The 25603-nt window shown below is 46.6% G+C and overlaps 2 protein-coding genes across 2 annotated transcripts in view; one reads left to right on the top strand and one right to left on the bottom strand.

The window, feature by feature from the left end:
* Positions 1–11047, bottom strand: part of LOC138638923 (oocyte zinc finger protein XlCOF7.1-like) — a 65993-nt gene extending 54946 nt beyond the window's left edge. Inside the window, exon 1 of the mRNA XM_069728674.1 lies at positions 10934–11047. The gene's annotated coding sequence lies outside the window, so the exon portion shown is untranslated. The remainder of the gene's footprint in view (positions 1–10933) is intronic.
* A 295-nt stretch (positions 11048–11342) lies between these two features.
* Positions 11343–25603, top strand: part of LOC138638918 (zinc finger protein 665-like) — a 76437-nt gene continuing 62176 nt past the window's right edge. The window contains exon 1 of the mRNA XM_069728666.1: positions 11343–11469. The gene's annotated coding sequence lies outside the window, so the exon portion shown is untranslated. The remainder of the gene's footprint in view (positions 11470–25603) is intronic.

Genomic DNA, 25603 nt, shown 5'->3' with positions numbered 1-25603 from the left:
CTAGGGGGTATAACTAGGAGAGTCTTGGTGTAATGTGGCCCTATATGCTTCTAGGGGAGCATAACTAGGAGGGACACTGGTGGAGAAGGGTCTGGGTGTAATAATATGTGACCCAATAAGCTCTAGGGCAGTGTTTCTCAACTCCAGTCCTCAAGACCCAACAGGTGACGTTTTCAGGATTTCCTTAGTATTGCACAGGTGATAATTTCATCACCTGCTAAAGCATTAATTCCATCGCCGATGCAATACTAAGGAAATCCTGAAAACATGACCTGTTGTGGGGTCTTGAGGACTGGAGTTGAGAAACACTGCTCTAGGGGAAATAGCTAGGAGAGTCACTGGTGGAGAAGGGTCTGGGTGTGTGACCCCATATGCTCTAGGGAGTATAACTAGGAGAGTCACTGGTGGAGAAGGGTCTGGGTGTGTGACCCCATATGCTCTAGGGAGTATAACTAGGAGAGTCACTGGTGGAGAAGGGTCAGGATGTAATAATATACCCCTTAGAGCATATGGGGTCACATAACTAGGAGAGTCACAGGTGCAGAAGGGTCAGGGTGTAATAATATGTTACCCCATATGCTCTAGGGGGTATAACTAGAAGTCATTGGTGGAGAAGGGTCAGGATGTAATAATATTTGACCCCATATGCTCTAGGGGGTATAACTAGGAGAGTCACTGGTGGAGAAGGGTCAGGGTGGAATAATATACCCCTTAGAGCATATGGGGTCACATAACTAGGAGAGTCACAGGTGCAGAAGGGTCAGGGTGTAATAATATGTGACCCCATATGCTTTAGGGGGTATAACTAGGAGAGTCACTGGTGAAGGGTCAGGATGTAATAATATGTGACCCCATATGCTCCAGGGGGTATAACTAGGAGAGTCACTGGTGAAGAAGGGTCTGGGTGTAATATGTGGCCCCATATGCTCTAGGGGAGGTATAACTAGGAGGGTCACTGGTGGAGAAGGGTCTGGGTGTAATAATGTAGCCCCATATGCTCTACGGGGTATAACTAGGGGAGTCACTGGTGGAGAAGGGTCTGGGGGTGATAATATGTGGCCCCATATGCTCTAGGGGGGTATAACTAAGAGGGTCTGTCACGATTCACACCGTGACTGTCACCCCTACATCACGGATCGGGGTGACTTTAGGCCAACACACGGCTATCACATGTGCAGGGGGCTTATCTTAGTTATCCCTCCACTGCTACACTGTGATGAAAACACACACAAGGCTTTTAGTTTACAGCAGGGGCTTATTTTAGGTATCCCACTGCTCTGCAACATAACACGAACTGCAGGGATTTATATATATCGCGCTTTACAGTTCCGCTTGAAAACTTGCAGCTCTCTGGCGCCCCCTTACCCTCAAGTCAAATTACGTACTGCACCTAGGGTAATTAGTCGCCAGAAAGGCTGCCTGCTATGTACTGGCTATTGGGCACGCTGCAGCGAGGCGATATAACTACTCCCACTCAGGCAGGCACAATAATTATCAACGTCGCTACAACGACTCCCAAAAGCGCAGGACAAGGTATGCTGCCACCAGCTTCGATTAATAGGTCCGAAGCTAACCCAAAACAGTAGCGTAATTCCCTTCAAAAGACTTAGGTTACTGTTATGACCTGGTGGTCAGGACAATAATGGACCTGTGGTTAAGAGCACACGGAATGACCTGATAGTTACTGATAATAAAGGACGAGCTCTGGGACGTGGGAACTCTGCTGACCGCAATCCCTAATCCTATCACGCACACTAGAAATAGCCGTGGATTGCTCCTAACGCTCCCTATGCAACTCGGCACAGCCTAAGGAACTAGCTAGCCCTGAAGATAGAAAAATAAAGCCTACCTTGCCTCAGAGAAATTCCCCAAAGGAAAAGGCAGGCCCCCACATATAATGACTGTGAGTAAAGATGAAAATACAAACACAGAGATGAAATAGATTTAGCAAAGTGAGGCCCGACTTACTGAACAGACTGAGGATAGGAAAGGTAGCTTTGCGGTCAGCACAAAAACCTACAAAAAGACCACGCAGAGGGTGCAAAAGACCCTCCGCACCGACTCACGGTGCGGAGGCGCTCCCTCTGCGTCCCAGAGCTTCCAGCAAGCAAGACAACAATAAAAATAGCAAGCTGGACAGAAAAATAGCAAACAATAGAAAAACAAGCAGGAACTTAGCTTCTGCTGGGAAGACAGGTCACAAGAACGATCCAGGAGTGAACAAGACCAATACTGGAACATTGACAGGTGGCATGGAGCAAAGATCTAAGTGGAGTTAAATAGAGCAGCCAGCTAACGCATTAACCTCGTCACCTGTGGAAGGAAACTCAGAAACACCCACCAGAGGAAGTCCATGGACAGAACCAGCCGAAGTACCATTCATGACCACAGGAGGAAGCCCGACAACAGAATTCACAACAGGTTACGTTTTAGAGCAGGAAGAACGAAACTAGTAATTTAAATATTTTACTCCGAAAGATTAGGCAGTGTTTATAAAAATATTACAAGGATGTTACAAAAGAGACAATTGGAAATATGAACAAAGGTAATTATAAAATAACAGGGATTAAATGAGAAGTTAACACTTACATGTGTTCAGATAATTTCAGGCAAAACCAGGCTAGTGGGCGGAGCTCCAAATATCCCAGTTCATCAGGGCTAGCAGTAAGAGCTCCTCAGGTAAGACTGAAGGCTGGGTGAAGAGTAGAGACTTATACCTGGTCGGCTGTGACATCACTAAAAAGGGCTGATTCACTTAGACCGTCCCCTTTCCTCAGACTACAACTTTTAACAGCAATTCTTATAATTCTTGTATTTTCGCTCCCAAACATGTCAGAATCACAGCATACCCCTCATTCATCTTTTTTTACAATTGGCTTTCTATTGGTACCAAGTTCGGGCTAGTTGGGACACACAGTTCCGGAAAAATCCATACTTTGTACCTGCTGGGATTAGAGGCTCATGCTTAAAGGGCTGACAGATCAGCCGATGCAGATTCGCAACATGTACTTATTATTTTCCTAGCCCGAATTGATGGCCCAATATCTTACTATATTAGAACAAAGAACCACCTGTCTTAAGAGAGAGATCAGACCAGTTTCAGCTGGAGGGAGATTTATGCCTACACCAGCGCAATATAAATTCTTGTGGGGGGGCCATGAGTAAGTTGCCCAGACCCTGGAAATTACAGCTAGAGCAATAAAACCTCTTCTACACACACATTTCAGCAAGAAGAAACACAGAGAGAAGGGGGGTGTTTAGCCCACAGCATGGGTGCTAACAGGCAAAGCAACAAAATCAGTGGTGGAGATGGGTGTGGGTGTAACAATATGTGGCCCCACATGCTCTAGGGGGTATAACTAGGAGAGTCACTGGTGGAGAAGGGTCTGGGTGTAATAATATGTGACCCCACATGCTCTAGGAGGTATAACTAGGAGAGTCACTGGTGGAGAAGGGTCTGGGTGTAATATGTGGCTCCATATGCTCTGGGGGTATAACTAGGAGGGTCACTGGTGGAGAAGGGTCTGGGTGTAATATTATGTGGCTCCATATGCTCTGGGGGTATAACTAGGAGGGTCACTGGTGGAGAAGGGTCTGGGTGTAATAATATGTGACCCATATGCTCTAGGGGGTATAACTAGGAGAGTCACTGGTGGAGAAGGGTCTGGGTGTAATAATATGTGACCCATATGCTTTAGGGGGTATAACTAGGAGGTTCACTGGTGGAGAAGGGTCTGGGTGTAATAATATGTGACCCATATGATCTAGGGGGTATAACTAGGAGGGTCACTGGTGGAGAAGGGTCTGGGTGTAATAATATGTGACCCATATGCTTTAGGGGGTATAACTAGGAGAGTCACTGGTGGAGAAGGGTCTGGGTGTAATAATATGTGACCCCATATGCTTTAGGGGGTATAACTAGGAGAGTCACTGGTGGAGAAGGGTCTGGGTGTAATAATATATGACCCCATATGCTTTAGGGGGTATAACTAGGAGAGTCACTGGTGGAGAAGGGTCTGGGTGTAATAATATGTGACCCCATATGATCTAAGGGGTATAACTAGGAGGGTCACTGGTGGAGAAGGGTCTGGGTGTGATAATATGTGACCCCATATGATCTAGGGGTATAACTAGGAGGGTCACTGGTGAAGGGTCTGGGTGTAATAATATGTGACCCCACATGATCCAGGGGGTATAACTAGGAGGAGACAAGGGGGCGGTCCCTGCGTGTGAAGGTCCAACCACCAGGAGACAAAGGGGCGGTCCCTCCGTGTAGGGACAGCCAGGTGCTATCTCCAGAGACAAGGGGGCGGTCCCTCCGTGTGGGGACAGACAGGTCCAATCTCCAGAGACAAGGGGGCGGTCCCTCCATGTGGGGACAGACAGGTCCAATCTCCAGAGGAGACAAGGGGGCGGTCTGTTGTGAATTCTGTGGTCGAGCTCCCTCCTGTGGTCACAAGTGGTACTTCAGCTGATTCTGTCTATGGGCTTCCGTTGGTGGATGTGAGTGGTACTGCGGCTTCTGAGTTTCCTTCCTCAGGTGATGAGGTTAAGTCGTTAGGTGCTGCTCTATTTAACTCCACCTGGTGCTTTGATCCTGGCCTCCAGTCAATGTTCTAGTATTGGTCTTGCTTCCTCCTGGATCGTTCCTGTGGCCTGTCTGCCCAGCATAAGCTAAGTTCTGCTTGTGTTACTTTTGTTTGCTATATTTTCTGTCCAGCTTGCTATATTGGTTTTTCTTGCTTGCTGGAAGTTCTGAGACGCAGAGGGAGCACCTCCGTACCGTTAGTCGGTGCGGAGGGTCTTTTTGCCCCTCTGCGTGGTTGTTTGTAGGTTTTTGTGTTGACCGCAAAGCTATCTTTCCTATCCTCGGTCTATTCAGTAAGTCGGGCCTCACTTTGCTAAATCTATTTCATCTCTGAGTTTGTATTTTCATCTTAACTCACAGTCATTATATGTGGGGGGCTGCCTTTTCCTTTGGGGAATTTCTCTGAGGCAAGGTAGGCTTATTTTTCTATCTTCAGGGCTAGCTAGTTTCTCAGGCTGTGCCGAGTTGCATAGGGAGCGTTAGGCGCAATCCACGGCTACCTCTAGTGTGGTGTGATAGGATTAGGGATTGCGGTCAGCAGAGTTCCCACGTCTCAGAGCTCGTCCTATGTTTTTTGGTTATTGTCAGGTCACTTTGTGTGCTCTGAACTTCAAGGTCCATTGTGGTTCTGAATTACCTATTCATAACAGTACTGGAGGCCTAAAGTACTATGCTTCTCAATAGAGAGAAAAAAAGAAGTTCTGAGACCATTTTTTTTTCTTTGCTCTGTGTTTTGCCTTTTTTTTCCCCTAGACATTTGGGTGGTTCAGGACACAGGTGTAGTGATGGACATTAAGGGTCTGTCTTCATGTGTGGATCATCTCACTGCAAGAGTACAAAATATTCAAGACTTTGTGGCTCAGAATTCTATGTTAGAGCCAAGAATTCCTATTCCTGATTTGTTTTCTGGAGATAGAGCTAAATTTCTGAGTTTCAAAAATAATTGCAAACTGTTTCTGGCGTTGAAACCTCGCTCCTCTGGTGACCCAGTTCAACAAGTTAAGATCATTATTACGTGGCGACCCTCAAGACTGGGCATTTTCCCTTGCGCCAGGAGATCCTGCATTATGTAATATTGATGCGTTTTTTCTGGCGCTCGGATTACTGTACGATGAACCTAATTCAGTGGATCAGGCAGAGAAAAATTTGCTGGCTCTGTGTCAGGGTCAGGATGAGGTAGAGATATATTGTCAGAAGTTTAGGAAGTGGTCCGTGCTCACTCAATGGAATGAATGTGCGCTGGCAGCTATTTTCAGAAAGGGTCTCTCTGAAGCCCTTAAGGATGTCATGGTGGGATTTCCTATGCCTGCTGGTCTGAATGAGTCTATGTCTTTGGCCATTCAGATCGGTCGACGCTTGCGTGAGCGTAAATCTGTGCACCATTTGGCGGTATTATCTGAGCATAAACCTGAGCCTATGCAGTGCGATAGGACTTTGACCAGAGCTGAAAGGCAAGAACACAGACGTCAGAATGGGCTGTGTTTCTACTGTGGTGATTCCACTCATGCTATCTCCGATTGTCCTAAGCGCACTAAGCGGTTCGCTAAGTCTGCCACCATTGGTACGGTACAGTCGAAATTTCTTTTGTCCGTTACTTTGATCTGCTCTTTGTCATCCTATTCTGTCATGGCATTTGTGGATTCAGGCGCTGCCCTGAATTTGATGGACTTGGAGTATGCTAGGCGCTGTGGGTTTGTCTTGGAGCCCTTGCAGTGTCCTATTCCATTGAGAGGAATTGATGCTACGCCTTTGGCCAAGAATAAGCCTCAGTATTGGACCCAGCTGACCATGTGCGTGGCTCCTGCGCACCAGGAGGATATTCGCTTTTTGGTGTTGCATAATCTGCATGATGTGGTCGTGTTGGGGTTGCCATGGCTACAAGTCCATAACCCAGTATTAGATTGGAAATCTATGTGTGTCCAGCTGGGGTTGTCAGGGGGTACATGGTGATGTTCCATTTCTGTCTATCTCATCATCCACCCCTTCTGAGGTCCCAGAGTTCTTGTCTGATTACCGGGATGTATTCGATGAGCCCAAGTCCAATGCCTTACCTCCGCATAGGGATTGTGATTGTGCTATCGAGTTGATTCCTGGTAGTAAGTTTCCTAAGGGTCGACTGTTTAATTTATCTGTACCTGAGCACGCCGCTATGCGGAGTTACGTAAAAGAATCCTTGGAGAAGGGTCATATTCGCCCGTCGTCATCGCCATTGGGAGCAGGGTTCTTTTTTGTGGCCAAGAAGGATGGTTCTTTGAGACCTTGTATTGATTACCGCCTTCTAAATAAAATCACGGTCAAATTTCAGTACCCCTTGCCGCTGCTATCTGATTTGTTTGCTCGGATTAAGGGGGCTAGTTGGTTCACCAAGATAGATCTTCGTGGTGCGTATAATCTTGTGCGTATTAAACGGGGCGATGAATGGAAAACTGCATTTAATACGCCCGAGGGCCATTTTGAGTACCTAGTAATGCCATTCGGACTTGCCAATGCTCCATCAGTATTTCAGTCCTTTATGCATGACATCTTCCGAGAGTACCTGGATAAATTCCTGATTGTATACTTGGATGATATTTTGGTCTTCTCGGATGATTGGGAGTCTCATGTGAAGCAGGTCAGAATGGTGTTCCAGGTCCTGCGTGCTAATTCTTTGTTTGTGAAGGGATCAAAGTGTCTCTTTGGTGTTCAGAAGGTTTGATTTTTGGGGTTCATTTTTTCCCCTTCTACTATCGAGATGGACCCTGTTAAGGTCAAGGCCATTTATGATTGGACTCAGCCGACATCTCTGAAGAGTCTGCAAAAGTTCCTGGGCTTTGCTAATTTTTATCGTCGCTTCATCTGTAATTTTTCTAGTATTGCTAAACCATTGACCGATTTGACCAAGAAGGGTGCTGATGTGGTCAATTCGTCTTCTGCTGCTGTGGAAGCTTTTCAGGAGTTGAAGCGTCGTTTTTCTTCTGCCCCTGTGTTGTGTCAGCCAGATGTTTCGCTTCCGTTCCAGGTAGAGGTTGATGCTTCTGAGATTGGAGCGGGGGCTGTTTTGTCGCAAAGAGGTTCTGATTGCTCGGTGATGAAGCCATGCGCCTTCTTTTCCAGGAAGTTTTCACCTGCTGAGCGAATTTATGATGTTGGCAATCGAGAGTTGCTGGCCATGAAGTGGGCATTCGAGGAGTGGCGTCATTGGCTTGAAGGAGCTAAGCATCGCGTGGTGGTCTTGACTGATCATAAGAACTTGACTTATCTCGAGTCTGCCAAACGGTTGAATCCTAGACAGGCTCGTTGGTCGCTGTTTTCCTCCCGTTTTGACTTTGTGGTTTCGTACCTTCCGGGCTCTAAAAATGTGAAGGCGGATGCCCTGTCTAGGAGTTTTGTGCCCGACTCTCCGGGTTTGCCTGAGCCGGCGGGTATTCTCAAAGAGGGAGTAATTGTGTCTGCCATCTCCCCTGATTTGCGGCGGGTGCTGCAAAAATTTCAGGCTAATAAACCTGATCGTTGCCCAGCGGAGAAACTGTTTGTCCCTGATAGATGGACTAGTAGAGTTATCTCTGAGGTTCATTGTTCGGTGTTGGCTGGTCATCCTGGAATCTTTGGTACCAGAGATTTAGTGGCTAGATCCTTTTGGTGGCCGTCTCTGTCGCGGGATGTGCGTACTTTTGTGCAGTCCTGTGGGATTTGTGCTCGGGCTAAGCCCCGCTGTTCTCGTGCCAGTGGGTTGCTTTTGCCCTTGCCGGTCCCGAAGAGGCCTTGGACACATATCTCTATGGATTTTATTTCGGATCTCCCCGTCTCTCAAAAAATGTCGGTCATTTGGGTGGTTTGTGATCGCTTCTCTAAGATGGTCCATTTGGTACCCTTGTCTAAATTGCCTTCCTCCTCTGATTTGGTGCCATTGTTCTTCCAGCATGTGGATCGTTTACATGGCATTCCAGAGAACATCGTTTCTGACAGAGGTTCCCAGTTTGTTTCGAGGTTTTGGCGAGCCTTTTGTGCTAGGATGGGCATTGATTTGTCTTTTTCCTCGGCTTTCCATCCTCAGACAAATGGCCAGACTGAACAAACCAATCAGACCTTGGAAACATATCTGAGATGTTTTGTTTCTGCTGATCAGGATGATTGGGTGTCCTTTTTGCCGTTGGCTGAGTTCGCCCTTAATAATCGGGCCAGCTCGGCTACTTTGGTTTCGCCGTTTTTCTGCAATTCTGGGTTCCACCCTCGTTTCTCTTCAGGGCAGGTTGAGTCTTCGGACTGTCCTGGTGTGGATACTGTGGTGGACAGGTTGCAGCAGATTTGGACTCATGTAGTGGACAATTTGACCTTGTCCCAGGAGAAGGCTCAACGTTTCGCTAATCGCAGACGCCGTGTGGGTCCCCGACTTCGTGTTGGGGATTTGGTTTGGTTGTCATCTCGTTATATTCCTACGAAGGTTTCCTCTCCTAAGTTTAAGCCTCATTTCATTGGTCCGTATAGGATTTCTGAGGTTCTTAATCCTGTGTCTTTTCGTCTGACCCTTCCAGATTCTTTTTCCATCCATAACGTATTCCATAGGTCATTGTTGCGGAGATACGTGGCACCTATGGTTCCATCTGTTGATCCTCCTACCCCGGTTTTGGTGGAGGGGGAGTTGGAGTATATAGTGGAGAAGATTTTGGATTCTCGTGTTTCGAGACGGAAACTCCAGTATCTGGTTAAGTGGAAAGGTTATGCTCAGGAAGATAATTCCTGGGTCTTTGCCTCTGATGTCCATGCTGCCGATCTTGTTCGTGCCTTTCATATGGCTCATCCTGGTCGGCCTGGGGGCTCTGGTGAGGGTTCGGTGACCCCTCCTCAAGGGGGGAGTACTGTTGTGAATTCTGTGGTCGAGCTCCCTCCTGTGGTCGTGAGTGGTACTTCGGCTGGTTCTGTCTATGAGCTTCCTTTGGTGGATGAGAGTGGTACTGCGGCTTCTGAGTTTCCTTCCTCAGGTGATGAGGTTAAGTCGTTAGGTGCTGCTCTATTTAACTCCACCTAGTGCTTTGTTCCTGGCCTCCAGTCAATGTTCCAGTATTGGTCTTGCTTCCTCCTGGATCGTTCCTGTGGCCTGTCTATCCTGCATAAGCTAAGTTCTGCTTGTGTTACTTTTGTTTGCTATATTTTCTGTCCAGCTTGCTATTTTGTTTTTTCTTGCTTGCTGGAAGCTCTGAGACGCAGAGGGAGCACCTCCGTACCGTTAGTTGGTGCGGAGGGTCTTTTTGCCCCTCTGCGTGGTTGTTTGTAGGTTTTTGTGCTGACCGCAAAGCTATCTTTCCTATCCTCGGTCTATTCAGTAAGTCGGGCCTCACTTTGCTAAATCTATTTCATCTCTGAGTTTGTATTTTCATCTTAACTCACAGTCATTGTATGTGGGGGGCTGCCTTTTCCTTTGGGGAATTTCTCTGAGGCAAGGTAGGCTTATTTTTCTATCTTTAGGGCTAGTTAGTTTCTCAGGCTGTGCCGAGTTGCATAGGGAGCGTTAGGCGCAATCCACGGCTGCCTCTAGTGTGGTGTGATAGGATTAGGGATTGCGGTCAGCAGAGTTCCCACGTCTCAGAGCTCGTCCTATGTTTTTGGTAATTGTCAGGTCACTTTGTGTGCTCTGAACTTCAAGGTCCATTGTGGTTCTGAATTACCTGTTCATAACAGCGGTCTCTCCGTGTGGGGACAGAGAGGTCCAATCTCCAGAGGAGACAAGGGGGCGGTCCCTCCGTGTGGGGACAGACAGGTCCAATCTCCAGAGGAGACAAGGGGGCGGTCCCTCCGTGTGGGGACAGACAGGTCCAATCTCCAGAAGAGACAAGGGGGCGGTCCCTCCGTGTGGGGACAGACAGGTCCAATCTCCAGAGGAGACAAGGGGGCGGTCCCTCCGTGTGGGGACAGACAGGTCCAATCTCCAGAAGAGACAAGGGGGCGGTTCCTCCGTGTGGGGACAGACAGGTACAATCTCCAGAGGAGACAAGGGGGCGGTCCTTCCATGTGGGGACAGACAGGTCCAATCTCCAGAGAAGCCAAGGGGGCGGTCGCTCCATGTGGGGACAGACAGGTCCAATCTCCAGAGGAGACAACGGGGTGGTCCCCCGTGAGGATAGACCAGTACAATCTCCAGAGGAGACAAGGGGGCGTTCCCTCCGTGTGTAGACAGAGGTACAATCTCCAGAGGACACAAGGGGGCGGAGCCTCCGTCCTGACAGTGTGCGGACCGCGGGGAGGACACACAGACTGCAGGGAGGGAGCAGAACACCGGACAACCGGCCACTCTGTGCCTGAGAGAGAGGAAGCCATGACTGCACAGACTGTGTGAGAGCTGCGCCCGAGTCCTGGCTGCTGTCACCTCACCTGATACCGCAGAGAGGCCGCAGCCGTGTGAAGACGTCCTGTGTGCGGCGGCTGACACCAGAGACAATAGCGGCACCCACTGCACTGCGAGACCTGCAGGACCTGTGGTGACGTCAGCACCATGTGATCACGGGGCGGGGCTCTGCAGGACCTGTGGTGACGTCAGCACCATGTGATCACGGGGCGGGGCTCTGTAGAAAAGCGCTGGTGAAGGACCAGCGGTGACTTCGATTTCTGTGACTTTATCTCATGAAAGTGGGCGGAGTCTGGCTCTGGCCAATCACCAGTGAAGGTTGTGGTCACGTGCTATTGTACATTACACTACAGCCCGTACAGCGCATCTGCCTCATCCGCTAATAACAGCTGCTTCGCGCCTTGCTAAACAGAACACGCCCATAACACGTGACGGAAGTGACGTCACACCCGGAAGGAGCCTGTAGAGTCCAGCATCGCTCCATTGTTCACGCTATTGTCTCTGGTGTCAGCCGCCGCACACAGGACGTCTTCACACGGCTGCGGCCTCTCTGCGGTATCAGGTGAGGTGACAGCAGCCAGGACTCGGGCGCAGCTCTCACACAGTCTGTGCAGTCATGGCTTCCTCTCTCTCAGGCACAGAGTGGCCGGTTGTCCGGTGTTCTGCTCCCTCCCTGCAGTCTGTGTGTCCTCCCCGCGGTCCGCACACTGTCAGGACGGAGGCTCCGCCCCCTTGTCTCCTCTGGAGGAGGGACCGCCCCCTTGTCTCCTCTGGAGGGACCGTCCCCTTGTCTCCTCTGGAGGGACCGCCCCTTGTCTCCTCTGGAGGGACCGCCCCCTTGTCAACTCTGGAGGGACTGCCCCCTTGTCAACTCTGGAGGGACTGCCCCCTTGTCAACTCTGGAGGGACCGCCCCCTTGTCTCCTCTGGAGATTATACCTGTCTGTCCTCACATGGAGGGACCTTTTTTTTTACTCCTGCACCCTTCTCCACCAGTGACCCTCCTAGTTATATTCCCTAGAGTCCCACAAGGTTCAGTCCTAGGACCCCTGCTCTTCTCCATTTACACCTTCGGCCTGGGACAGCTCATAGAATCTCATGGCTTTCTGTATCACCTCTATGCTGACGACACACAGATCTACATCTCCGGACCAGATATCACCTCCCTACTAACCAGAATCCCTCAATGTCTGTCCACTATTTCATCCTTCTTCTCCGCTAGATTTCTAAAACTTAACATGGACAAAACAGAATTCATCATCTTCCCCCCCCCATCTCACGTGACCCCCCCAACGAACCTATCCATTACAGTAAACGGCTGCCCACTCTCCCCAGCCCCACAAGCTCGCTGCCTCGGGGTAATCCTTGACGCTGATCTCTCCTTCAAACCACATATCCAAGCCCTTTCCACTTCCTGCCGACTTCAACTCAAAAATATTTCACGAATCCGTTCATTCCTCAACCAAGAATCTGCAAAAACCCTAGTCCATGCCCTCATCATGTCCCGCCTTGACTACTGCAACCTCCTGCTCTGTGGCCTCCCCTCTAACACTCTCGCACCCCTCCAATCTATTCTAAACTCTGCTGCCCGACTAATCCACCTGTCCCCCCGCTATTCCCCGGCCTCTACCCTCTGTCAATTCCTTCACTGGCTCCCCATTCCCTAGAGACTCCAGTACAAAACCCTAACCATGACATACAAAGCCATCCACAACGTGTCTCCTCCATACATCTGTGACCTCGTCTCCCGGTACTTACCTACACGCAACCTCCGATCCTCACAAGATCTCCTTCTCTACTCCCCTCTTATCTCCTCTTCCCACAATCGCATACAAGATTTCTCTCGCGTATCACCCCTACTCTGGAACGCTCTACCACAACATATCAGCCTCTCGCCTACCATCGAAACCTTCAAAAAGAACCTAAAGACCCACCTACAAGACAAGCCTACAACCTGCAGTAACCACCAATCGACCAAACCACTGCATGACCAGCTCTACCCTCACATATTGTATCCTCACCTGTCATGATCCCAATGGCAGGGGATCACTAAAGGACAAGCACAGATACAAACAAGCTCTAGGGCGATGGAACCTGAGCTGACCGCGACCCTGAACCTAACACACAAATAAAAGTAGCCGGGGAACGTGCCTACGATGATCCTAGACGTCTCGCTCCAGCCGAAGATCTAACTTCCCCTATTAGAAGAAACACAGACCTCTCTTGCCTCCAGAGAAATCCCCCACAGAAATAGCAGCCCCCCACATATAATGACGGTGAAATGAGAGGAAAGCACATACGCAGTATGAAAACAGTTTCAGCAAAATGAGGCCCGCTAAAGCTAGATAGCAGAGGATACAAAAGTGAACTGCGCGGTCAGCGAAAAACCCTTCAAAAAACCATCCTGAAATTACTTGAACTCATGTGCCAACTCATGGTACATGAGGAGCAATTTCAGCCCACTAGAGCAACCAGCAGCAAGAATCACATATCTGCAGGCTGGACTAAAAACCAAATAAAGCAAAACACCAAAACAGGAAAATCCAAACTTAGCTTGACCAGAAGGTTCTAGGAGCAGGGAGCAGAGGTAACAAGACACACTGGATACATTGATAACCGGCGAGGAAATGCCAGCAAAGCCAGGTTAAATAGGAAACTCCCATATGCTGATGGAACAGGTGGAACCCAGAAACCCAGGAAAGACAAGTCACCCAGTACCATCAGTAACCACCAGAGGGAGCCCAAAAACAGAACTCACAACAGTACCCCCCCCTTGAGGAGGGGTCACCGAACCCTCACGAGAACCACCAGGGCGACCAGGATGAGCCCTATGAAAAGCGCGAACCAAATCATCAGCATGAACATCCGAGGCAACCACCCAAGAATTATCCTCCTGACCATAACCCTTCCACTTGACCAAATACTGGAGTTTCCGTCTGGAAACACGAGAATCCAAGATCTTCTCCACAACATACTCCAATTCTCCCTCCACCAGCACTGGAGCAGGAGGCTCAAGCGAAGGAACAACAGGTACCTCATACTTCCGCAACAACGACCGATGAAACACATTATGAATAGCAAACGATGCCGGGAGATCCAAACGAAACGACACAGGGTTAAGAATTTCCAAGATCCTATAGGGACCGATGAACCGAGGCTTGAACTTAGGAGAAGAGACCTTCATAGGAACAAAACGAGAAGACAACCACACCAAGTCACCAACAAGAAGTCGAGGACCCACGCGGCGACGGCGATTAGCAAACTGCTGAGCCTTCTCCTGGGACAACTTCAAATTGTCCACCACATGACTCCAAATCCGATGCAACCTATCCACCACCATGTCCACTCCAGGACAATCAGAAGGTTCCACCTGACCAGAGGAAAAACGAGGATGAAACCCCGAATTACAAAAGAAAGGAGAAACCAAGGTAGCAGAACTAGCCCGATTATTAAGGGCAAACTCGGCCAGCGGCAAAAAGGTAACCCAGTCATCCTGATCAGCAGAAACAAAACACCTTAAATAAGTTTCCAAGGTCTGATTAGTTCGTTCAGTCTGGCCATTCGTCTGAGGATGGAATGCAGACGAAAAGGACAAATCAATGCCCATCTTAGCACAGAACGTCCGCCAAAATCTAGACACAAACTGGGATCCCCTGTCAGAAACGATGTTCTCAGGAATCCCATGCAAACGAACCACATTCTGAAAAAATAGAGGGACCAACTCAGAGGAGGAAGGCAACTTAGGCAAGGGTACCAGATGAACCATTTTAGAAAAGCGATCACACACAACCCAGATGACGGACATTTTTTGAGAGACAGGGAGATCCGAAATAAAGTCCATGGAAATGTGCGTCCAAGGCCTCTTCGGGATAGGCAAAGGTAACAACAATCCACTGGCCCGAGAACAGCAAGGCTTAGCCCGAGCACAAACCTCACAAGACTGCACAAAAGAACGCACATCCCTCGACAAGGAAGGCCACCAAAAAGACCTGGCCACCAAGTCTCTAGTACCAAATATTCCAGGATGACCTGCCAACGCAGAAGAATGGACCTCGGAGATGACTCTACTGGTCCAATTATCCGGAACAAACAGTCTCTCAGGCGGACAACGATCAGGTTTACCCGCCTGAAACTCCTGCAAAGCACGTCGCAAGTCTGGGGAGACAGCAGACAAAATCACCCCATCCCTAAGGATACCAGAGGGCTCAGAATTTCCAAGGGAGTCAGGCACAAAACTCCTAGAAAGAGCATCCGCCTTCACATTCTTTGAACCTGGCAGGTATGAAACCACAAAATTGAAACGAGAGAAAAACAGTGACCAACGAGCCTGTCTAGGATTCAGACGCCTGGCAGACTCAAGGTAAATCAAATTTTTGTGATCAGTCAAGACCACCACACGATGTCTAGCACCCTCTAGCCAATGACGCCAGTCCTCAAATGCCCACTTCATGGCCAAAAGTTCCCGATTACCAACATCATAATTCCGCTCAGCCGGCGAAAACTTTCTAGAAAAAAACGCGCATGGCTTCATCACTGAGCCATCGGAGCTTCTCTGTGACAAAACCGCCCCCGCTCCAATCTCAGAAGCATCAACCTCAACCTGAAAAGGGAGCGAAACATCAGGCTGACGCAACACAGGAGCAGAAGAAAACTGGCGCTTAAGTTCCTGAAAGGCCTCCACAGCCGCAGGAGACCAATTAGCAACATCAGCACCCTTCTTAGTCAAATCCGTCAAAGGCTTAACAACACTAGAAAAATTAGTTATAAAACGACGATAGAAATTAGCAAAGCCCAAGAACTTCTGTAGACTCTTAAGAGATGTAGGCTGCGTCCAGTCACAAATAGCCTGAACCTTGACGGGATCCATCTCAATAGTAGAAGGGGAAAAAATATACCCCAAGAAAGAAATCTTCTGGACTCCAAAGAGACACTTTGAGCCTTTTACAAACAAGGAATTGGCCCGCAGGACCTGAAACACCTTCCTGACCTGCTGAACATGAGACTCCCAGTCATCAGAAAAAACCAAAATATCATCCAAATACACAATCATAAATTTATCCAGATATTCACGGAAAATATCGTGCATAAAGGACTGGAAGACTGAAGGAGCATTAGAAAGTCCAAAAGGCATTACCAAATACTCAAAATGGCCCTCAGGCGTATTAAATGCGGTTTTCCACTCATCACCTTGCTTTATTCGTATAAGATTATACGCACCCCGAAGATCAATCTTAATGAACCATTTAGCCCCCTTAATGCGAGCAAACAAATCAGTCAACAATGGCAAAGGATACTGATATTTTACGGTAATCTTATTCAAAAGACGATAATCTATACAAGGCCTCAAGGAACCATCTTTTTTGGCCACGAAAAAAAAACCTGCTCCCAAAGGGGACAAAGATGGACGGATATGTCCCTTTTCCAAGGACTCCTTAACATGATCCCGCATAGCAGTATGCTCTGGCACTGACAGATTGAACAAACGACCTTTAGGAAATTTACTGCCTGGAATTAAATTTATAGCACAATCGCAATCCCTGTGAGGAGGAAGCGAACTGAGCTTAGGCTCCTCAAAAACATCCCGATAGTCAGACAAAAACACAGGAATCTCAGAAGGAGTAGATGAAGCGATAGAAATCGGAGGTGCATCATCATGAACCCCCTGACAACCCCAGCTTAACACAGACATTGATTTCCAGTCAAGGACTGGATTATGAGTTTGTAACCATGGCAGACCAAGTACTAGAACATCATGCAAATTATACAGTACCAGGAAGCGAATCACCTCCTGATGAACGGGAGTCATACGCATGGTCACTTGTGTCCAGTACTGAGGTTTATTCATAGCTAAAGGTGTAGAGTCAATTCCCTTCAAAGGAATAGGGACTTCCAGAGGCTCCAGACTAAACCCACATCGCTTGGCAAATGACCAATCCATAAGACTCAGGGCAGCGCCTGAATCCACATAGGCATCGACGGAAATGGATGATAATGAACAAATCAGAGTCACAGACAGAATGAACTTAGACTGTAAAGTACTAATGGCAACAGACTTATCAACCTTTTTTGTGGGTTTAGAGCATGCTGATATAACATGAGCTGAATCACCACAATAAAAGCACAACCCTTTTTTCCGCCTATACTTTTGCCGTTCACTTCTGGACTGAATTCTATCACATTGCATTATCTCAGGTGACGGTTCAGACGACACCGCCAAATGATGCACAGGTTTGCGCTCCCGTAAACGCCGATCAATCTGAACAGCCATAGTCATAGACTCATTCAGACCAGCAGGCGCAGGGAGCCCCACCATAACATCTTTAATGGCCTCAGAAAGGCCATCTCTAAACTTTGCAGCCAGAGCGCACTCATTCCACTGAGTAAGTACCGACCACTTCCGAAATTTTTGACAAAAAATTTCTGCTTCATCTTGCCCCTGAGAGAGGGCCAACAAAGCTTTTTCAGCCTGAATCTCTTGGTTAGGTTCCTCATAGAGCAAACCTAATGCCAGAAAAAACGCATCCGCATTAAGCAACGCAGGGTCCCCTGGTGCCAATGCAAATGCCCAATCCTGAGGGTCACCCCGCAGGAAAGATATAATTATCTTGACTTGCTGAGCAGGGTCTCCAGAGGAGCGAGATTTCAAAGAAAGAAACAACTTGCAATTGTTCCTAAAATTCAGAAAACGAGATCTATCTCCAGAAAAAAACTCTGGGACAGGAATTCTAGGTTCAGACATAGGAGCATGTACAACAAAATCCTGTATATTTTGAACCTTAGTGGCAAGATTATTCAGGCTGGAAGCCAAACTCTGGACGTCCATGATAAACAGCTGGGATCAGAGCCATTCAAAGATTAAGAGGAGGAGGAAGTAGCCACGCTGCAATAAGGCTAGGCAGCAAACTCTGAGGGAAAGAGAAAAAAAAAAAAAAAAAAACTTCCTCAGACTACTTATCCTCCTACTTCAGCCAATACAATTAACACTTTGTGGGCCGGTTATACTGTCATGATCCCAATGGCAGGGGATCACTAAAGGACAAGCACAGATACAAACAAGCTCTAGGGCGATGGAACCTGAGCTGACCGCGACCCTGAACCTAACACACAAATAAAAGTAGCCGGGGAACGTGCCTACGATGATCCTAGACGTCTCGCTCCAGCCGAAGATCTAACTTCCCCTATTAGAAGAAACACAGACCTCTCTTGCCTCCAGAGAAATCCCCCACAGAAATAGCAGCCCCCCACATATAATGACGGTGAAATGAGAGGAAAGCACATACGCAGTATGAAAACAGTTTCAGCAAAATGAGGCCCGCTAAAGCTAGATAGCAGAGGATACAAAAGTGAACTGCGCGGTCAGCGAAAAACCCTTCAAAAAACCATCCTGAAATTACTTGAACTCATGTGCCAACTCATGATACATGAGGAGCAATTTCAGCCCACTAGAGCAACCAGCAGCAAGAATCACATATCTGCAGGCTGGACTAAAAACCAAATAAAGCAAAACACCAAAACGGGAAAATCCAAACTTAGCTTGACCAGAAGGTTCTAGGAGCAGGGAGCAGAGGTAACAAGACACACTGGATACATTGATAACCGGCGAGGAAATGCCAGCAAAGCCAGGTTAAATAGGAAACTCCCATATGCTGATGGAACAGGTGGAACCCAGAAACCCAGGAAAGACAAGTCACCCAGTACCATCAGTAACCACCAGAGGGAGCCCAAAAACAGAACTCACAACACTCACCCATCCCTTGTAGATTGGGAGCCCTCGCGGGCAGGGTCCTCTCTCCTCCTGTATCCTCACCCATCCCTTGTAGATTGTGAGCCCTCGCAGGCAGGGTCCTCTCTCCTGTATCCTCACCCATCCCTTGTAGATTGTGAGCCCTCGCGGGCAGGGTCCTCTCTCCTCCTGTATCCTCACCCATCCCTTGTAGATTGTGAGCCCTCGCGGGCAGGGTCCTCTCTCCTCCTGTATCCTCATCCATCCCTTGTAGATTGTGAGCCCTCGCGGGCAGGGTCCTCTCTCCTCCTGTATCCTCACCCATCCCTTGTAGATTGTGAGCCCTCGCGGGCAGGGTCCTCTCTCCTCCTGTATCCTCATCCATCCCTTGTAGATTGTGAGCCCTCGCGGGCAGGGTCCTCTCTCCTCCTGTATCCTCACCCATCCCTTGTAGATTGTGAGCCCTCGCGGGCAGGGTCCTCTCTCCTCCTGTACCAGTTGTGACTTGTATTGTTTAAGATTATTGTACTTGTTTTTATTACGTATACCCCTCCTCACATGTAAAGCGCCATGGAATAAATGGCGCTATAATAATAAATAATAATAGAGCATATGGGGCCACATATTATTACACCCGGACCCTTCTCCAACAGTGACTCCCCTAGTTATACCCCCTAGAGCATATGGGGCCATACATTATTCGCAGGGCTTTTGAGTCAGAGTTTGAGCCCATTTTGGTGGAGTCGGTATAAAATGGGCTGACTCCAACTCCTAAAATATATAATAAACTGGGTACAGTAGTTCAATGCAGTTTGTGGAGAATATTTTTTTATAAGAATTTGGGAAAGTTATGAAGCGTCCTATAAATGTCTGTCCTATTCCTGATCTAAGGTCTAGACTCTTAGTTGAGATGAATCTGTGCTGCAGTTTATGTTCATAAGTAGTGAGGCTCCTCTACAGATAAGGGGAAAAATAACAAACGCACAGGGAAGGAATGCCTGCATTCATCTCAGAAGTTCTGGAGTGAACAGGAAAGCAGGATTAAAGAAGGTAAGTACTTCCTAAAGCATATCTAAACGATCAATAAACTGTGCACAAATCAATAGTCCAGTATATGTTGTCTCTGTATGCTTGAGGTTTTAGTTTGTTTTTCCTCTTAGCTCGTGTTTGGAGAAATTTGCTCTGATGACTTATATACACTATACATAGACTATAAGGGGGGAAACTGTTTTCTAACATCTCAAATTCTGAAATACAGTAACAAGATCGATGAGAACATATATATTTGTGTGTGTGTTCTGTAATATGATTCAGCACAAACATACTCCCTCCCTCCTCCCCTCTTCAGAGACTGTGAAGACCTATGATGTGAAGAATTTAGAGAGCTGTACCCTGAGACAAGCCTGACATTGAAAATTCAGCATAAAGCTATCTAGCATATTTTACAACTTTATACTTATCTGTCCTATTGATTTATGCAAAGATTGTTTTATTTCTATCCTAAGTTATACAGTGCACGATTCCCTATTGCGAAAATTACAATATACCTTATTTTTTTACAGGACAAAGTTATTTTGAGAGCGAATTTATATAATTACAAAATGTCTAAGAAGCATCTTATGAAATCAGCTGTATTTCAGCATTTTACAGTGACTCGGGATAAAAAAAACAAACTTTTGTATGTCAATGTACAAGTGACCCAGATGAAAACAAATGCTGTTGTGCCAAAATCAGGCAGTGATAAAAATGCTCCTTCAAGAGCTTCCAATCCATCCACCTCTCGTGTCTCCCCTTTTCCTCATAGTTTGTAAGCTTGCGAGCAGGGCCCTCATTCCTCCTGGTATCTGTTTTGAACTGTATTTCTGTTATGCTGTAATGTCTATTGTCTGTACAAGTCCCCTCTATAATTTGTAAAGCGCTGCGTAATATGTTGGCGCTATATAAATAAAAATTATTATTATTATTCCAATCTAAGAAGACATTTACAACGCTGCCACCCAGAAGTTTACAAAACTGTGATTGAAAAAGATCACAGCAGCACCAGAAACCAGCACCTCCGACCAGGCAAAGGAGGAGGAAAGAGTGTCTCAAACATCAGTTAAAAGATATTTTGTGACAAAGTTACTGTAACAATGACATCAGATGTGTTTAAAAAGACAACTCATCAAGCTTGTTGTGAAGGACAGTGTACCATTATCATTATTTGCATGGCCATCTTTTACAGCTCTTAATGGAGAAATGGCTCGCAAGCTTGGTGTTTCTCTGGAATGAGAAAGTATTAGAAAATTAGTGATTGAAGAAGCCCTTAACCAAAAGGAAGATCTTAAAAAGACTCTCAAGAGACGCTTTGTTTCTTAAAATGGATGCCTGCACACGTCAGAGTGAACTATTTTGCTATCAACGTTTGATATGTTTGTGACAACAAAAAATTGTTACTAAGATGCTATCAGTTAAAGATACTAAAGCTCTTCACAGCAGCCAGTTTCTCCAGACCTTAATGGAAAAAGTTCTGCAAGATTATGATCTAAAAAGTAAACAGGTTCTTGCTATTGTAACTGATAATGCTTCAAACATAAGTACAATTAACCTGATGCATGAGAATAATGAAGGTGAACAGCAGCTAGAAGAACATTTCACATTCAGTATGTTGGAGATGAAAGGCCACAGTCCTGTTCCCATAACGGAGGAACAAACAGATATTGTCACAGAAGAACAGCAAAATGATTCTTTACAATTAGATCTTGTTGAAGCTGCCTCACACTTCTGTCCTATTCATCACATGCGCTGTGTTGTGCAAACGCAGCTGGCAATAAGACAGTCTGCAAGAGGGATATGCTGTGTGGTGAAATGTGTGTGTATATGTGTGTATATATATATATATACACACACACACACACACACACACACACACACACACACACACACACACACACACACACACTGGACAGTGTAGGTTTATTTTGTTACTGGCAAATGTAACATCTGTCCCGAAAGCTACATGTCGTACTTCCCTGTGACAATTAGACTCTGTCTCCAAATCTCACGAGGAAGTCTAGCTAGGGCCAAGAAGAAAGGTAACATTTGACACCTCCTAGCTCTTGGAGGGGAGATGTTAATTGCGACCGGAGGGTACCTATCCGTGAGAACCTTTTACACAGGGTGTCACAAGAGAAAAATAATATATTCATTGGGGGGCGCAGCCGTAGCCCAATCAAAAAGCCAGCAATTATGATATTAACCTGAGGGGGGCGGTCTAGAAACCTGACCTCCAGACCAAGCTATAAATTATAGCTGTATACAGAGAATTGTGTTCACATAATGGGGGCAGCCGAGCTGGTGTGATCCAATCTACATCCGTCCTTCCCTCAGGGAGCAGAAATCAACTACCAGTTAGATAATTTCTGTAAGTTTCTCCTCTTTATTTTTATACTGTTTTGCATAAGTTGTATGTCTTTTTATCATATTTTTATACCTTTTTCTTATTGTAAGCACTGACCCTTTTGTTATTAAAGTATAAAACTTTTAACAAGTTGAACCTTGAATGTTCTAAAAGAATCCATAGCCTAAGGTGTGTGAGCCTTATGAGTGATAGACATTACTAGTATTATTAGTCTGGGACTCATCGCCCGTGTATTCGGTGAGTGGTGGCAGCGTGTATGAGCGGGTGTGTGACCTGGGTCAGTGTGTGATTTATGCTCCCATTACAGCATAGGACAGAGGTTGTATGCTGGACTCAGAGAGGGGAGATGGATAACCCTTACAGGCGCAACCCCAAGTCACGTGCTGAGAGCGGACACGTGACGAATTAGTGGCACCACGGAGTAAGGGATCCGTGACATGCTGGAACTCTGATTAGCAAAGTGAGGAAATTGGCTATTGCTTCCAGAACCCCTAAAATTGATTCCATCTTGAAGGGACGTGCTGGAAAAGGGGCAATTGTGGATCAAGCCACTCGGTGGGGCGGCACCTATTTAATGATTGAGCGATTGCTTGACCTGAAACCCTTCCTTGTATATATGGCCAACCCTCAGGTAACACTACATGAACATCAATGGACAGAGGTGGCTGAATTGAAGGAATTTCTTCATCACCCATTTACAGTGACTAAAAAGTTACAAGCTGAGGATTTACCTCCTGGAATTTTTATAATGGAGTGGAAGAACTTGTTATTTTGCCTGTCCCAAAGAGGAGGTTTAATCGCAGATGACATTGCTGCTTCAATGAAACGGAGAGACACTGCTATTAGAAAACAAAACTCTTCTGGCAGCTGTTTATGTGGACCCGAGTCATCGTATGTTCCTGGATGATCAACAGCTTACTAAAGGAAAATAAGCTCTGATTAAGGTAGCAGTTGGGATAAGTGGGCTACAGGACGGCCAAGAGCAAGAGAACTCTGGTCCTGCCAGTGCTGCTGCCGCCGTTCCTTCATCCTCATCAGATGAGGAGTTTGATTTTTGACAAGTATTTGGACGACATGGGGCAGGCAAAGGGTTACTGCAGGGAAAAAGATTCCACTCCCATAGAACACAGATTGACCATATTTCAGCAAAATGTTTCACTTGCTCTCAAAGAAGTAGAAGAGTTTAATCGTTCATCAAAACTGACTGTGCACGAGGCAATTCCTTTATACCTTGAAATTGTTAGAGATGTCGCCCATCTGGTTACTGTTTTGCCACCAACCCAAGTTAGTGTAGAGAGGTTGTTCTCTATCCTTAAAATAATTAGGTCAGATGTGAGGTCATCTATGAAGGAGGATCTGATGGAGGCGATACTATTTCTCAGAACAAATTCATAGACTGCACAAATGTTATTCAGTATGTTTTTGTTGAAAACTGTTTTTTACACTTATTGCATAATGTATTATACATTTTAAATATGAAAAGGTTTTTGTTCTAAAGTTGTATTCCAATATATTGTTTGTTCTATCTAAATGGCTTGATTATTGTATCATAATAATGATTAAAAGCCTGATGTTACCATTTTACTACAGTAAATTTGTCACTTACACTTGAAAACGAACCATGTATGTCGGAGTCGTTGTCATGGAAATTGAGTTGGAGTCGGAGATTTAGCCTGCCGACTCCACAGTCCTGATTATTAGTATCCATGTGCAGAATTGTACATTTCCCCCACATGGAATCGCATCAGCCACATACAGCTCTGGCAAAAATTAAGAGACCACTGCAAAATGTTCAGTTTGTCTGATTTTTCTCTTTATAGGTATATTTTTGAGTAAAATGTAAATTCTTTTATTCTATGAACTACTAACAACATGTCTCCAAAGTTCCAAGCAATAAATGTATTTAGGATCATAGGCCTATGGAGGGGTCCCCATGATGTTGTTTTATATCGCTGAAAATGCTTAAATAAAATAATTTGACAGAAACTGCACTCATCAAGGTGACCAATGACCTTCTGACAGCAAAACGTAACGGTGACCACTCTCTGCTCATTCTCCTCGACCTTTCTGCAGCTTTCGACACTGTTGACCACCCTCTCCTTCTCTCTAGGCTCCAGTCACTAGGCATTAAGGACACTGCTCTCTCCTGGTTCTCCTCCTATCTTTCTGACCACTCCTTCAGTGTTCTGTTCTCTGGCTCCACTTCATCTCCTCTTGCTGTTGGGGTACCTCAGGGCTCAGTCCTTGGCCCCCTTCTCTTCTCCCTCTACACGGCCCCAATTGGACAGATCAGCAGATTTGGCTTTCAGTACCATCTTTATGCTGATGACACACAACTATACACGTCATCCCCTGACCTTACCCCCGCTGTACTACAGAACGCCACTGACTGTCCGCAGTCTCCAACATCATGTCCGCTCTCTATCTGAAATTCAAGCTCTCCAAAACTGAACTTCTCCCGCCATCTACTAACCTCCCTAAATCTGACATTTCCCTCTCCGTGAGTGGCACCATAATAACACCCCGGCAGCAGGCGCGCTGTCTGGGTGTTATGTTTAACTCCGATCTCTCCTTCACCTCACATATACAATCTCTTGCCCGCTCGTGCCACTTACACCCAAAGAACATCTCTAGAATCAGCCCTTTTCTCACCATGGAAACAACAAAAACCCTCACTGTCGCCCTGATCCACTCCCGCCTGGACTACTGTAATGCTCTATTAATTGGCCTCCCCCTCACTCGACTTTCCCTTCTCCAGTCCATCCTTAAATCGGCAGCCAGGGTTGTCCATCTGGCTAATCATTACTCGGACGCGTCCGCTCTTCACCAGTCGTTACACTGGCTGCCCATTCATTATAGAATCCAATTCAAAGTACTTGTTTTCCCCCACAAAGCTCTCCACAGTGCGGCCCCCTTACGTCTCCTCCCTCATTTCTGTCTATCGGCCTAACCGACCGCTGCGCTCTGCAAATGACTTTTGACTAACCTCTGCACTAATCCGTACCTCCCACTCCCGACTCCAAGACTTTTCCCACGCTGCGCCAAACCTCTGGAATGCTCTACCCCAAAATATTAGGACCATCCACAATTTGCATAGTTTTAAGCGCTCGCTCAAAACACATTTGTTCAGAGCGGCCTATCACATTCAGTAATCAAAGTCATTTTATGTTTGTGTGAGTGTGTAGCCCATTCACTATCTCCATCTATCCCCCACCCCCTGAAGATGGCCGGACTCTCATTGTAAATACATCATTGTAAATACACACCTGTACGTTGTATCTCCCCCCACCTCATTGTAGATTGTAAGCTCCCACGAGCAGGGGCATCTTACTTCGCTTTAATTATTGTATTGATAACGTTGTTACTTATGACTGTTGTGTTTAAAACTTAAACTGTAAAGCGCTGCGGATTATGTTGGTGCTATATAAATAAAGATTATTATTATTATTATTGTAATTTTTTACTGAGAAAGGATTCCTGTGCCGGAAGTCTTTTATTTCTATTTGCATTCAAATACAAGGCCAGTTGATTGGTGGGTCACAACCTGGCTTCTTTAAACATCTCCATGGAGTCA

This window comes from Ranitomeya imitator, chromosome 5, assembly GCF_032444005.1.
Source record: "Ranitomeya imitator isolate aRanImi1 chromosome 5, aRanImi1.pri, whole genome shotgun sequence".
NCBI classification, from domain to species: Eukaryota; Metazoa; Chordata; class Amphibia; order Anura; family Dendrobatidae; genus Ranitomeya; species Ranitomeya imitator.
This window is presented reverse-complemented; position numbering and strand designations above follow the sequence as displayed.